At 40.2% G+C, this 14646-nt stretch overlaps 1 protein-coding gene across 4 annotated transcripts in view; it reads left to right on the top strand.

The window, feature by feature from the left end:
- TBC1D4 (TBC1 domain family member 4) overlaps positions 1 to 14646 on the top strand; it is a 104482-nt gene that overhangs the window by 38788 nt on the left and 51048 nt on the right. The gene's annotated exons all lie outside the window — the stretch shown is intronic.

Consider the following 14646-nt stretch of genomic DNA (forward strand, 5'->3'; position numbering starts at 1 on the left):
AACACAGTAGTTCTGTATCAGATTCTTATGTGCTATTTGGAGTTCATCTTTGTGTTGAAAACAAGTATGCCAAAAAGTCAGCTTTACTAATTTTTTAATGTTGAACTTGATTGTAGCTTAAGTGGCTGTGGCATTGTCTTGCAGGATAGCAAAATCCTTGCTGTCTCTGCTAAGGTTTAAGAATTGTTTCTGTGCATGACAGTTAATGTAACACTCATTGAATTCAACCAGTTAATCGTTTCAGTCCTAGGAAGACACAGAACAACTTGGTAGTATAACACCCTTGAAAATACTCTGTGGAAGGAGGTGAGGGATAGCTCTTACATACTTGGCAAATGTGAAGGCTTTACATTGAAGCTGTGGACGTGCACTGTGAGACAAGATGACAGAGAAGTGTGAGGCTCGCTGGTGTCCTGCTGGGGATACAGCTCTATCTTGTTGCTTTTGCAAAGTCCAATGATTTTGGTATTCTTAAATAGCAGATGGTGTTGAATGACATCCAGCAAAGTGTAGATATCAACAGGTCAAGCTTAAACACACTGATTTAGGATAGCGTTGGTGATAATGAATAACATAGTCTTTGTGTGAATCGTTTGGCTTAATACCCTAGAGAGCTATGGCTAACCAATTAAATACTGCAATGTGCGTGTGGCTATGAAGGAGTAGGAAGGAGGTATTGAACTTGTGAAGCAGTGATCTTTGCTGTGCCTGAAATGACAAACACTGTGTTAGTATTCATGTAAAACGGTAATACAGCTTCTCATTCAGTAATGGGAAGAGTCCAGATTGCTGCAGAACAAACACTTCTGCCAATTCATGAGCTACAGACTTTCTCGTTTTGATCCACTTCCTTCTGTTTAAAACAGACAAGAAAGAATCAAAAGATTCTGCTAGGCCTTCAGCATTTCCTGGAAAATGAATGTGAAATCGTCTGGTGAGATGAAGCAGAAATAAGAGGGAAGGGAAAACACTCAAGTGAGATGTACAGTTAGAATTTCTTTCATAGAAAGCAATTTATCAAGTTTTCTTTTCCAAACAGTCTTCTAACTTCCCAGCTTATCCTGTGTTCTCAGCTAGTTGCTGGGCAAGAAACTGTGTGTTATGCCAGCTGCAGCTGATGTTTGCTGTGCATACACTTACGTGTGTATTGGCCAACTAAGCAGAACAGATGCCTTTAGTACATGCTTGACAGCTCTCCTCTGTGTGGGTGCCTCTACTTTACACAGCCACTTGCTCACTTTCACTTCTCCACTCCTCCCTTGCCCTTCCCCAAGAAAGGTCACTGTTAAGGTGGCAAGACAGTGGTCAAATTCGGTGGAAGACATGGGCCCTAGATACTTACATGAACAGGGAAGACAAGAAGGAACTGATGATGCAATTTCAAAACTTTTTTTTTTTTTTTTTAAAGGAGGAAATGAGGCTTACAGGGTGCCTGTAAATGGTCCTTGGTGTTTCACATGGGAGCTTGTGATGATTATTCCTTCCAGTCCCATGGCCTGGTTTGCAACTCTGCCAGCACACTATGATCCCTTACAAAGGCAGATGGGGCACCTGCAGATAAGCTGTGGAGATCCCAATAAGGTTTTCCACTTTCCTTTTTAAATAAGCAGCTGTTTCCTTCCAAGCATTCTCTCTTTTGCTATCTAGGAACTGGGGATGGGGAGCTCTATTTTCCCCTGAGAGAATTGAATACCTGAAGCGAGGAATGAAGTGCTGCACATGGGGTAGCTTCTAGCAAAGGAAGGCCACTGAACGTAGGTTCTCCCTATTTGTGCTTGAGGATGTAATTTCTTAGTGTTATCCTTCCGTTCCTCATGACTATAGGGATGGGACACAATTGCTTGTGTGTGAGCAGCATTCTGTATATTCCTGGCTGTCTCAGAAAATTACCTCAGATGCTACCTGTCAGTAGCAGAGACGAACACCTTTGTGAGTGACAGGGCATGTCTAAGATGAAAACTAAGTCAGGCAATGTGGAATTCCAGTCCAAGTTCTGTTTCCCAGCAATAATTTTATGCAAAAAGGAAAAAAATAAACATTATTATGCTCTATTACACTGCACCTTTATCTTAATAGTTTTATTCTCTGAAATGATAAATGATAATGCTTTATAAACAGAAATTAGCCTTGCTCCCTGCCCTGGAATTTAATTGGAACCTGAGGGTGTATGAAAAATAAAGGTATCGAGTCCTGGTTGTTGTTACAAGTACTTGTTTACCAGAATGCAAGCAGTAGAAACAGTACTGTGAATGGTTATGTTGGCTATGCTTTCTGCAAAAGTTAAAATGTGCAGATGCAGCCTACTGTGTTGCCTGGTTTCTGAATCCCCAGAACAACCTTTTGAGAAGATCTGAATCTCTTCCCAGCCCTACTGAGTTGGACTGAAGAACCATAGTTAGACAAATAACTTCCTTCCTAACAGCCTTTTTTTTTTTTTTTTTTTTGAGTTCCTCAAGATCCTGTTATTAGACAGGAGCTGTGGAGAATTTATTTTGGCTTTGCAAAAGCATTGGAGAAAGGATTTGTCTTGGCTTTTTGCAAGATGAGATGAGCAGGCTTTCATGCCATTCTGTTCTTTATTTATGAGACTGTTCCATAAAGTGGTAGCATATATAAATGGGCTGATGTCCTGTCTGTTGTTTGTCAGCCACCACAGATCAGGTTGTGTTCTTCATGCTACTTATGTACTATGTAATATAAATCAACTTTATTAGGGAATGAAGTATCTGAAATCTCATTTTTTGAAGTGTGAAGAAACAGAACTTGGTGCCTAAAAATAAACTTGGACATAAATTGAGTCTGACTTCAGAAAATTGGAGCTTTAAATTATTTGTACATGATTTTCACCAAATCTTTAATTGTGCTTGCCAGCGCTTGTGTTTCCAGGCAGAATTCGCTGTAAAGCATCTGTATATCTTATCTGATCTTATCTCTCCAAGTTCCCCTTCAAGTTGCAATGTTTGCAGTTGCTTGATGCATAAAGACTCAGTACTGTATTAAAAAAAAAAAAAAAAAAGGTGTTTGGTGACTTTTCCCTGTTACTGAAATTTGATGGCGTCTTCCAAACCATATCGTATTCCTTGAATGTGTAGGAAAATGGTGCTACTATGAGCGACTTCAGGAAGATTAACAGAGATACTGAGTGGACACTGTTGGTTCACGTTGTGTGAACTACTGTAGGTGCGCTAGAACCTGTCTGCTTTAGGAAATGTCAGCATGCAGTGGAATGTATGAGTGACACAGGTGAAATGCAGGGAAAGCTTTCTGTCATCTTCCTTTTGCAGCGGACTTTGTTACTTGCTTCAGGTTTTGGGAAAAAAGTTTCCCCTCCTCTCTGGAAGAACAGAGAGGGAAAAATGTGCAGATTTAACTTACCCATTATAGGCTACAAGACGTAATAAAGGTCTAATGAAGACTTGGCTTTCTGGGTTGTTTTTTTTTTAAGTCAGATGGAAGTAGAGAAGCTTTTCAACTTAGACTATAAAACCCCTCCGGAAGTTTTTTCACTGTCACATTATAGCAATTTTTTTTGTTTTGTTTAAATCATAAACTAATAGGAGAGTCCAGCTTTTGAGCAAACCAGTTTCTGTTCGCTCCTTCCCTCCACTGCTAGCAAGTAAAATGAAGAACGTTTCCTCTCTAGCTTCCTAATCAAACATGTAGGACAGAAGGACCAAGAGAAAAAAAAACACATAATCCTTTCAAGGAACAAATAGGCTACTTCAGCTGCTACGGGTTAGGTGAGAAAAAGTAACCAAATAAAAGCAGAAAACAAACCTACCCTCTCTTCCCTCTGGAAAAAAAAACCAAAATCCTTTTTACCTCATAGCTAAACTGCTGTTGTTTAAACATTCTGATACAGAAAAAGCTTTAACACGTGGTTTTTTTCTATCGCATGGTCTTTGCAATTACTTTGCAGAAATCTTACCGCATGTATCAGACCAGATGAACCTAAGTAGGCATTGATCTTGCAAGTGGATTTGAAAGAAGGACCCTCTGTCCCTTCATAGAGACCTAATGACTAGAAATGATTGATCAGTCTATCTGGACTCTTCTGGACGTGACATTGAAAGGAGAGAGATTAAAGCCTGCGTCTTTACAATAATGGAGAAACACTGCTGGGGCAAGGGAGAGTTTACTGCCAGAAAGAGCAGAGATCTCAATTTTTCATTACATTCTTGAGTGTCTCAGAAAAGCAAGTTCTTCTTTTTCTCCCGAGCAGTTACAGTTCAATATTGTAACCTTAACCACCTACTGGCAAACTTACTTGAGAGATCTGCCAAAGAATTGAAATTGCACTTGTAAATATAACGAACACTGTAGTAAACAAGTTCTTTCTTTTTATTTTTTTCTTCAGAATAAAATGAGGAATACTTTAGTAGCTTCTGCTTTTAAAATTAGCACTTGGAGAGGGTTCTCACTGAAGCCTGAGAATACAGCAAAGTAAGAATGAGGATGGGCATTGTAGCCTCTTAGCCACACCGCTGTTCTTTTGCCAAGCACTCTAAAGCCCACTTTGCAAGTTGCAGGGTTTATTTACTGCAGCTTTGCATGTGGGTGTTTCTTGGCCCCTTCCTTGATGACTTCAGGACCTCATTTGGAACAAAAGTCTTGCTGCATGGTTTCTGGCTGTCTAAATAGGAAGCTCTTAGCCAAGACACTCAGCTACTGAATGTGACTGTTGATGTAAAAATGTAAAGGTTAGAATGCAAAAATCTGAAGTTAGAACAAAAATAAAGCAGTGGTGTGCAGCTTGAGTCCTGGAACTGAGATGCTGCTCTAAGCAGCAGACGTGGAGGCAGCATTAGTGGTTGCCAAGTGTTAATTTTCTGCATCAGTGTTTGAAGTCTGCCCCTCCTTGTGTCTGTTGCTTGGCCACCAGTAACAAAAGCACACAGGAGGGCCTGTATTGGCTCAGTGACTGTTACTGCATTGGTCATCCATGCTATTATGCTGTGTAACAGTCTGAAAAATCCTGGTTAAAAACAGTCTAGTAATGAATGGATAGTAATGGAAATCATAAGTATCTGTGGTTTTTAACTGTTTGTGTTAGGTTAACTTTGTGCAGCAGCCAGTCAGCTATCCAGCCGCTCACTCGCATCCCTACCTCAACAGGAGGTGAAAATAGGATGTAAAAGCTTGTGGATTAGGGCAAAGACAGGGAGGTTGCTTGCCAATTGCCTTCATGGGCAAAACAGACTTGACTTGGGGAAGATTAATTTAATTTATTGCCAATTAAAATACATTTGGATGTTGAGAAACAAAGACAAAAAATAAAACTTTCCTCCTATCTACTCCTTTTTTCCTAAACTCAACTTTACTCCATTCACAGCATTTCATCCTCCTATATGAAGGGTTTGCACTCATTCTTCAGTTTTCATTGAGAAAAGGTGAAAAACCCACAAACTAACAAACAAACCTCAACCAAGAATTGGATCCCTCATTTCTTCTTGGGCTGTCTCTCCTATTGTCATGCTGTTTTGTCCTCTGTTGTCATATAGACTATCAGAGTAAATGCCGGACTCAAACACAGTACCTGATATGCTATGATTAATTTTGTATTAATATGCTATGCAAGCAGCAGCCATCTAAAACCACTTGGTTCTTTAGCTAGTGCCATTTCAGACTTGTGGGTGTGTGGAGGCTTTACCAAGCAGCTGCTGATTAAATCCAAGCTGAGTACATAAACCTGAAATTGTCTGTTTCTGTGGGCCTTATAATGGGGCTCAGGACACGTGTTCATATCCTGGTGGAAAGGTAAGGCTGCCTTAGCACGGCGTGTTTGATCATGAAAGCGGGGTACGTGTTTGGCTAGATAGCGCAGGGTGGTGTTCAGATAAGCGGTGAAATTACATAAATACAGCTTTGTTCTTAACGCGATCAAGGGACCTCTTGTATTATAAAGAGCAGCTCCCTCCCCTGTTCAGTCTGTTTTACGTTTTTAAATTATCTAGGGACCTAATCACTCTGAAATTCCATTTTAGCCAGTTTATGAGCAGCAGCTGCTGGGTAGTCTCATAGCCGCAGTTTTAAGTCTGTATTTGAGGAAATATGCTCATGAAGCCTGTGAAAGCGCTGGAAAAACTAGACAATTTTTGTAAATGAGTGTGTGGAAGTATGTTCTTACCTTCTGTGGGTGTGAGTGTCCAACCAAGCCTTGTAGAAAAATAACGATGTCTGCAATCATATTTGTATGCAGCTATAATGATATGTAATTAGGAGTAAACATTTTTAGTGTGATATCTTGAGGAAAGTACTGGGAAGATGGTAGTGGGGAAGCTCTTCAGCATCTCAGCTTCCAGGTGCATCTTTTCCTTCCCAAGCTGCACACAAGAACCCTTTTAAAGACCAACTGTGTAGGGGGATCCCCTTCTGGTAGGAGTTTCGTCTGTCCTCTTGTTATCACTTGGGTGATTGTTCTTCTAAATTTGGGGCTTTGTAATCCTGCTGCATATAATTATGGGGTAAGAAACTCTTATGTTGTTTTGTCCACTGTAGTTTTGACAGATGCTTGAGAGTTTCAGGTTTTACAAGCAAGTGTGAGTGTACTTTTAGCAGCCGGAGTTGCTTGTTCTTTCATCTCTTCCCCAAATTAATTTCCTGACTTAAAATATCAGGCCTTGCTCTGAAGGCAAAACTCTGCTTGGTTTGGTTTTCCTGCTTATACCTATATTACTGAGCTCTTAGCTGCATGAACCATGTTTTCAGCTTCTATATAGGTTCTTTCTGAGAACTGCAGAATCAAAAGCACTGTATTCTTCCACATTTTAACATCATAAGTGGTTTGTGAAAGCTTAACTAGCATATACTGTGTTCTTACCAGAAGATCAGGTCTCAGGATTTGACAGTTGCTTTATATGCAGGGAAAAGCATGGTAAATCAAAACTGTGAAAAAACAAAATGCAGAAGAACATGAGTAAAAAGCAGTGGGGTTATTGCTTCCGTCGTCAAATACCTGCTTCTGTTGTCCACAGCTTTTTTCCCATGAAAAAATCTTGTAAGTTTTGAAGCTGATACCTCATAACTATAAAGTAAATAAAGGTGCTCTTTTTAAATCCTTCTGTAGTGCATAAATATTATTCGAACTATCTGTATGGCTTTTTTTCAAGATGAAACCGTAGGGTATTCCATAAACTGCTCAGAATTATGCCTTTTTTTTTTTTTTCTTAGAAGAATAAATTTACAGCTATTTTACTGTAAATTTCTCAACTGTAAAATAAGACCTAACTTAAAGTTTGGGTGGAATCCTGATTTCTGAGTGGCAAGTGTGCATCCCTCAGGTTTTATTGAGGTGGGGCTACTTGTGGAGCTTGTGCATCATGAACAGTTCTGGGAATTCACAGCAAGCAGTTGGTGTAGCTATATATTAACAATGCAGGACTCCTGGGAAAGTTGCCTGCAAAGATGACTCTGTTTATTTCTGAGAAAATATTTATTGCAGTCAACATATATTACAGCAGCATGACCTCAATTTGATCTTAATTTACCACCTCTATTCACAGGTGCAGAAAAAAGCAAATAAAATACTAGCACTGTCAATTGTTACTCACCAGTATCTAAATCTTACAGTATTCAGATATTTGACAGTGGAAATAAGCCTTGTATGTCTTGAATCCTGTATTTCAGCTTCATGTCACTTAGAACTTGGTGTAATACCAAGATGTTATTACATGATGTGTATCTGTTATTGTCTAATGTGTCTCCTTGACGTGCTGCCTTAAAATTAGCCTCCTACTTACCTCTTTATCCATTTAATTCAGTCCCTGATTTCCAGAAGTGATAAGCACTCAGCTTTGATGCTTTCGCTATTTATTTTTTTTAACTCAGCAGAGTATAATTCCTTGCTGTACCTAAAACTTTCAGACCTATTAATCCAGCAACTTATAATGGGCTTTGTTCCGTGTCCCCATAGTTAACTGAATTTATAGGTAAGTCGTTTCTCTTTTTCTTTTTTTTCCTTTGGTTAACTCTTATTTCCGTATGTCCTTAACATGGATTGGTTTCTAATGGGTGCTCAAAGTGCTTTCCTCTTGTGATCTTAATACAGAAAGAAGGCACAAATTTTTAATTTGCTCTTTGGTAGCATTTTTTAGCGTACATATAAATAATGCTATTAAGCCTTACAATTTCCTTGCAGCAGCCCTACTTTATGTGTCGTTTAGAATCCCTGTCCACTGTGATCAGCCTCAGAGCAAGCATCATCTAAATAAATCAGGCTAACAATCATTATGAAGCTGCTAGTAATGGAAAGCAATACAGCTTCTCAAATGTTACATGCTGGTGAGTAAATATAAATTGTTGAATTTCAAGACTGGTATTTGTATGTGATGCATCTTTGAAGCAATCAAACAGGCTGAACAATGATTGTAGGAAGTATAAGCACCGTGGCGTGCTCTTGTACTTCTAGGGAAGAGGAAGCATATTAGAAAAACTAAGATCATAGACCAAAGTCAGAAAAATGAAAATCTTCACTCTGCACAGCATAAAACAGGTTAGCTGTCTTATGTAGTAGAGTCAGTAGAAGCTTCTTTTACATCACCTCATAGACTTTTCAGCAGTACAGTACTTCTGGTATGATATTAAGATGAACATCCAATTCTGAGCTAGTCATTCCCACTGTTCCCATGAAGGGAAACAGGATGTAAAAATCTCTTTAAGGGTTGTAGGTTCAAGTGCCTGCGCAGAGCAGCCTCAGCTAGGCAGGTTGCAACACTGCACAAAGCTGCTCTCATGTGCCACTTTGAAATTATTTACATACCAAGTACTGGATTTCGGAACAAACATGTCTGGTCTTATGTTTTTCTGCTACTTTTTGTCATTGTTTGCTCCAGTGCATTGTAACCCTCTTCTAGTGTCCCCTTTTCCCCTTAAAAAAACCCAAACAGAACTCCAAGAAAAAAAAAAAAAAAAAAAGAGATTACTTTGGTCAACGTGGCTTCTGTTCATCTAAACATATGGATATATTAATATATTCAGTTCTACTAATTTCCATTCGTGTAAATCCCTGTGAACAAAACTCCATCTTGGTCTATGAATTTAATTGGGCTTCTCGAATGAATTGTGTTTTTTAGATTTTGCTTCTAGCTAATTGTCCCTATTACTGAACTTTTACAGTTCTAATAAAATTCTCTTGATAAACTAAGAATGTTACACTTGCTTCATTGTATCATAATTCTATTTTGAAGTTACTAATTTATATAAGATATTAATTTTTTCTGAGAGCAAAAACACAGAAATGAGCCAACTTGTATCTTACGCTAGCTTCAGCTCCCTGAGAGCTCATCAGCAAACAGAAACTATAGCAGTTGGGACTATGACAAATGGTTTAAAAACTCTCAAGAGAATAATAAATCTAGCTAATGTTGTATATTTCTGTCATGTTTGGGATAACCCTTGAAGTTGAGATTTCTATTGTTCCTCCCTGAAGCGGACTGGTATCTACTATATAGAAATGTATGGAATTGTTTTGGAAGCCTTGCTGGCTTTGCAAAACAGTTTTCAGCCTTGACTTCAGTGAAAACAGGACATCCAGACATGACCAAGAATGAATTCCTAACGTAGATAACTCCCAGATAGGCTAAGTTCCCACAGGGGAGGGAGAGTTGATGGATGAGAGGAATTAAGTTCACTCCTCAGGAGAGCTTATTTTCCGATTTCCGTTAATAGTTACGTGTTCACTGCTAACTCTCGTCAGCAAACTGGCTTTCAGTTGCAGAGAGAAGTATTTCATAAGCTGGGCTATTTTAAGTAAAATCTAGCTTCAGCTGTAGAATGATGAAATTATGGATAAAAAGAGTTTTAAGTTCATCAGTCCAGAGAAAACTGCGATCTTTTATGAAAGAAAAACTTGCATACTTACTTCTGAAACTCTAATTGAAGCTGTACCTTGCTTTGATTGCAGCTAACCATGACAAGTAATATCTTAGCTGAAATTATTTAAGAAACTCCTGTGGTAATCTGAAGTGAATTGGGTTTATATTGTCCTTCAAAATAACTTATTTAAATGTCAGGAGGATGTTGTTGTGGCAGTGGCAAAACCACTCTTCCCTTCCCATCCTTCCTCCCATCAGTCCAGAAATGGGAGTTTAGTTTCCAGGCCAGACAGCAGCCATATGACAGAGATTGCCTTGCTATATTTAAGCATACTTTTGCCAAGCCCTGGGCATCAGGGCTCTGTTGCCACTTTCCTCTATGTGCAGGGATCGTACACTAACATATAGGTACCCAAGTGCTAACAGTACTAGTGTGGTGGTTGACCCTGGGTGGTCGCCAGATCTCACCGAAGCTGCCCTATCACTCCCCTCCTTAGCCGGACAGGGGAGAGAAAATATAATGAAAGGCTCATGGGTTGAGATAAGGACAGGGGGAGATCACTCAGCAGTTACCATCATGGGCAAAACACACTTGATTTGGGGAAAGTAACAATGTAATTTATTACCAACCAAACCACAGTAGGATAATGAGAAATAAAACCAACACCTAAAAACACCTTCTCCTCGCTCCTCCTTTCTTCCTGGGCTTAACTTCACTCCCAATTTCTCTGCCTCCTCCCCTCCAGTGGCACAGGGAGATGCGGAATGGGGGTTGCAGTAAGTTGATCACACATTGTCTCTGCTGCTGGTTCCTCCTCAGGGGGAAGACTCCTCAGTTCTCTTCCCCTGCTCCAGCGTGGGGTCCTTCCTAAGGGAGACAGTTCTCCCAGTGAGTCCTTCCCAGGGCTGCAGTTCTTCATGAACTGCTCCAGCATGGGTCCCTCCTTGCACAGGGTGCATCCCTTCAGGATCATGTTGTTCCAGTGTGGGTCCCCTGTGGGGTCCTAACAGCAAACCTGCTCCAGGGTGGGCTCCTCTCTGACGGGGCCACAGGTCCTGCCAGGAGCCTGCTATAGTGTAAGCTTCCCATGGGCTCACAGCTTTCTTTGGACATCCCCCTGCTTTGTTGTGGGGTTCTCCCAGGCTGCAGGTGGAGATCTGCTCCACCATGGACTTCCGTGGGCTGCAGGGGCACAACCTGCCTCACCATGGGCTGCAGGGGAATCTCTGCTCCAGCGCCTGAAGCACCTCCTCCGCTTCTTCTGCACTGACCTTGGTGTGTGCAGAACTGTTTCTCTCACATGTTCGCACTCCTCTCTCCCAGCTGTGGTTGAGCAGCAGTTTTTTCCCCTCTTCTCAAATATGTTATCAGGGAGGCACTGCCACCATCACTGATGGGCTCGGCCTTGGGCAGCGGTGGCTCCAGCTTGGAGCAGGCTGGCATTGGCTTTGTTGGACACAGGGGAAGCTTCCAGCAGCTTCTCACAGAAGCCACCCCTGTTGGTTTTTTTATTATTAACAGTAACTCTCTAGCTCTTTTGGAATTCCTCTGTGCGAAAAAATAAAACAGCCATGCACTTCATTACTTCCAGCTATTAAATCTGAAATCTTACCCATTCAGCTGTGTCTGTATGGATTTACTTTCAAACACCGTAACTATCTAACTGTATTTTATTCTTTTCACAGCTACCATAAGCAGCTGATGAAATCTTAGTATTTTTAACAGCTACTGATTGCCAAGATTACACTATTGTGACTTCCGGCGAAAGTAGCGCTTGGTGTTCTGTGGTGTGCTAGCTCTGCCTTCAGGCATGGTATTCATTATTCCTCTGTCTCCCAGGCAAAGTGGTGATTCAAGACTTCTGTGATGGAGGAAGTCTAATTAGCGGAATCTCCCTGCTCTGCCTGGCACCTGGTTTCAAAGCAGTTGGAATTCAGCATCCGGATCAATTCAGCATCTGGCTTTGAAATCCTTTTCCCCTGTGTTTATGGTTGTTTGCTGGTTGTTATCTGGGAGAAGTTAATTGTACTACTGGTTGCTTAGCTGTTTGATACTGTCACAGGATAATGCAGTTGCTCTTGTGAACTGTGAGATTACCAGACAAGCTGGAACTTGTACAGGTGTGTATTGCCAAAGTACTAGAAACCTAATGAACATTACTTGGCAGGGGTGGAAAAGCTGTTGGAAGGCTATTAGGTTGCAATCCATTTATTTTTTTTCTCTACTCCAAGCACACTGTCTGAAAAATCGTGTGCATTTATCTGTCACAGTTTTTTAGTGAATGCCCTTGTGAGAAAAGGAGTCTTGAACCCAATAGTAACTTTTTTTGTGTTTTTGCTGGATTGTCACCTTCTGCTTTTCTTTCTGGTGTCCACCTTTCTGTAAGCAGAGCCTTTTTTAAGGAAAGTTTGTAGTCTGAAATTTCTCAATACTGCAGTCTAGAGTTTCTGGGAAAACATCAAATAGGAAAAGACCTAACTCCTTGGTTTCATGTCACTGAGGAACTTCTAGCCTTCTTAAGTGGTCTAGAAGTTATTGCAGTGCCTGACTTCTTCTGGACCAAATATATCGATACCTGCTAGATCTCTTAGACTGAACAGTTGGTAGTTTTTCCCATGTCCCAGAGTGAGCACTGACCTAGTTACCACTTACCATTTTGTCTTTCAGCAATAGAAGAAGAAGGTTGGTATTGTAGCAAATAAGTTATAAAAGTGGTGGCATCCATGGAAAACAGATGCATGTGGTCTTCAGTCAAATTTGGGCTGATAATCACTTTAGGAGTCATCATGGTCTGCCATGCAGGAGTCCTGAAACCTCACTACCTTGACTAGGTAAAAAATAGACTTTTCAAGGTGTGTTCATTTCATGGTGAATCAACATGTTAGTTCATCTTTTTAAACGAAAATATTGAGAGCTTCTGTGTAAAACTACTGAATGAAAACCTGCCACTTTCTTAAACATGGTGCATGGAGCACTTATTTCAGTCTTAGCACTTGCACTTTAAATCTGCTAAAATGAACTATCTTCTGATCTGTGTTTGAGAAGTGGATAGTGACCATAAATGGGCAAAATACTTCAATGAGCTCTCCAACTGAGGCTTTTTTTTTACCCAGAAGGAAATGAATGCAGAGAATGTATTAATTGTTTGTGACTGTCCACGTGACAGCCTTATCTTCTCAGGCAAGCCCTTTTAAAAATAGGGTATGTGTTAAATATGATAGCGTTCCTAAAAATGTCATCTTTAATAAACCTCTTACTAGAAAATGAAGTGCCAAATTTAAATAAAAATGCAGTATTTTCAGGATAGAATTCCTAGTTAATATCTGAATTTCTGCTCTCATGGTTTGGAAAAACTTGGGTTAAAGCAGTTAGAAAGTTTAAGATGAACTGATGTTACAAGCAAGCTGTACTCTGCTGAATCTTTCACTGAGAACTATGTCCCAAACTTGGAAACAAACTTGGGAGTACTTGTATATGCTCAAACTATGTAACTGGTAGGGGAATTGAGACTTAATATTCTACATATTCAGAGAACATACAGATCATAGCGAGAGCTTTGTACTGACAATTCTGTGGGTTGCAGAGTATTCAAGCAGAGTGGGTGTGAGCTGTGTCTGAAAGGTGGAAAAGCATCAGCCTGGCTGGCCTAAACTTAGGAGTGAAATAATGAATGCAAGATCTTTCCTTACTGAAGCAATGTTCCTGTTGGGCTGTGCAGTCACTACCACCACTAAAGTTCTTTGATATACCACTGTAGAATGCTTGTATGCAAGTATAAAAAAAGGCATCTGTTGTCTCTCAGGCATCCAAACAATCTTGTAACTTACACATTCTTTCCTCTTAAGTAACTTGATCCACCTTCTATCATTATAGTGCTTATTTAAATTTGGGTATTTGGCAGAGCAGCATCTTGTGTACGTGTTTATCACACAGGATGTGTCAGGTGACCTGCAAGTTTGCAGCAGAATTTGGGTAATGTGGTAGGTTTTCTAAACATACGCTGTGCAGTTGTGGTAGACTTTTTGTGCTTATTGACTGTATCAAAACTAAACAGCTCAAGTAATTCCTGGGTTGATCTTAAGTAAGAATTATTTTGAGAACTGAATTTTATTTTAGCTTACCTATCTAAAAATCTCTCTCTCTTTAGGCTGCTTCAGTAATAGTCTTCAGCTTTACCTTGAGCAGGAGTATGTGATCTCCCTGATATACAGCATGAGGTTGAATGTCAGAGTAAAATAAGTGCATTGCTCTGTAGCAGTTCTTTAGAAACAAACCTAATTGGGTCCTGACCAGTCACCTGGAAAAAAATACAGGCCAGGCAAATAAGAGGAAGACTCTCTCTCCTGAAAGCAAAACTTCACTATATGCAGTTCTTTAATGGGTTTTTGGCTTGTTCCTCATGTATTTTCTGTTGCTATAAGCTTTGGCTGCACTCATGAACCTGTAGGGAACAGCAGAAAAGTGAAAGCACTAGCTGCCAGGGGTGACAGTCAGTTTGAAGATCCAAAAGCTGCTTTCACTGGGTCTTTCTTTAGCAGCTCCTGTGTTCCAGCTTTCCTCCTACTGGGCTCGTGTTGTGTTAGCCCAGACTTGCAGCAGAATGAATTGGAGTTGGTGGCGGGTGCTTATTACTGCCTGCTGTGAACCGGACTTTGTGTTTTCTAAACTGTATTTTTAGAAGTACACCAAATGCAAGTGGGTAGTAGAAATGCTTGGCAGTTCAGCTGTTATTCTTTTCCCTTTGTGATAGCATTTTTCTTGGCTACATATCCCCCTGATTTCTGTAAAACTGAAGCACTAAGCTGATGGAGACAAATTTTTATGTTCTAGTTT

This window comes from Strigops habroptila, chromosome 2 (genome assembly GCF_004027225.2).
Source record: "Strigops habroptila isolate Jane chromosome 2, bStrHab1.2.pri, whole genome shotgun sequence".
In the NCBI taxonomy this organism is placed as follows: Eukaryota; Metazoa; Chordata; class Aves; order Psittaciformes; family Psittacidae; genus Strigops; species Strigops habroptila.